Consider the following 1,688-nt stretch of genomic DNA (forward strand, 5'->3'; position numbering starts at 1 on the left):
AAAATTTCTAATTCTCAACATCAATATTCCATCATCAACTCGTTCAATATTTTTCCAGCATTTTCTTTACAGTAAGATTATCCGTGATAATCTAGCACAATCACTTAGCAAAAGTTCGATAATCTAAACGTAATTTCAATATTTTCTTCTAAAATTATAGGTATCATAACGAGTACAATATCCTTAAGTGAAACAAGACTAAAATGACTTTTATTATGCATGAAACAAGCGTTGTCGCATAATTATCTATTGTTAACATTCTTGGCAACGTGAAATAACCATTATTAAACCCTCCTTCAAATATAATTACAGTGATTAAGTTTCACTTTTAATCTTTCACACCATAATGAATGAGTATAGAGTCTTAAAGCCCTTTTTCTAATTCCTTTTCTTCGTATCGATTTCTGACGAAAAAAAAGCCAAAAAATTGAGGTAGTTTTAAAAGAAAAAAATTTTCCACGCTTCACAATTGCGTTTAATGTTGCGCCAATTCCAAAACAATACACTTCCATTATACTTGAAGTGCCTTTCAAGGTGGAAATGTTAAAACGCCTTAAAGTATATTTAATCTATAAATAAACATTTCCTAGCTAAAAAAAATTCCACAAAGTCACATCATTACCAAAAAAAAAAATAGAGAGAAAGTCATGGCAAAAAAGAATTCAAGGCATAATAACATTCACACGTATTAAGACTAAACGTAATGTAAACGGATAGAATGAGAGGAAAAAAAGCGAGAAGCGATAGATGAAGCGATAATTTTCCAAAGTATAATCGCTATTTGCATATCAATGACTTTCAATTTGTATTCAAAAATTGAGAGGGTGATGGAGATGGAAAAAAAAGCACAAGAAGCAGAGACATAGAGTCAATGCCTATAAATTATATGTAGTCGACAAACTCGAATATGCATGAAGCAACGAGAGTTTGAAAATTTTTTTACAAACAAGTTTTAATGGAAAGTGAGGTTATGTACTCCAATTTGTAATATTTGATTGCTTGGTGTTTAGTCTGACGTGTTAATTTTGTAATTTGCTGTGCTGTATGTCAGTGGTGTCCAAATTTTATGCTGTTGGATAATTTTTTGGAAATATCATGAACCACATGGCGTGTGAGGCTTTGGTCGTAGCTTACTACCATGGTGTGCTGTGAAATAAAATAGTTTGGACAGCACTGCTGATTAAGGAGGTGTGGGAGTCTATAATTGAGGATGTGGATAAAGTTTATCAATTTTTTATGAATCATCGATTGAATTGAGGACATTCTTATGTCATTTTAAAAGCGACTCCCACACGGCACATTTGAAAAATTCTACAACACTACCCAAAAGCTACTTCACAATTCATCACTTCACTGCGGGATATATTTATATCCTTTTCAAGTCAAAAACCATAGACACCCACAGCGAAACCTTAAAAGACGTGCATCATGTTAACGACTTCTCACTCAAAAGTAATATTTGCATAAAAAAAATGTCAAAAGCGCTCAATTCATGCCCCGTGTATGCACAAAACTTTTTCCTATTCTGCTTCTTCTTTCGTCGAGTGTTGTATCAACCAGCACAGAAAGCACTTTAGAGATAAAAAAGTTTTCATTCTCGGGCCTTGACAATATTTTCCCAAGCATCACAACATTTTGACCTTAGTTAATTTGTTCAAGCTTTTTTTCCGGCTACAAGTTCTTCTTTT

This window comes from Chironomus tepperi, unplaced genomic scaffold, assembly GCF_022539635.2.
Source record: "Chironomus tepperi strain 1889 unplaced genomic scaffold, CSIRO-AGI_Ctep_v1 contig_204, whole genome shotgun sequence".
Lineage (NCBI taxonomy): Eukaryota > Metazoa > Arthropoda > Insecta > Diptera > Chironomidae > Chironomus > Chironomus tepperi.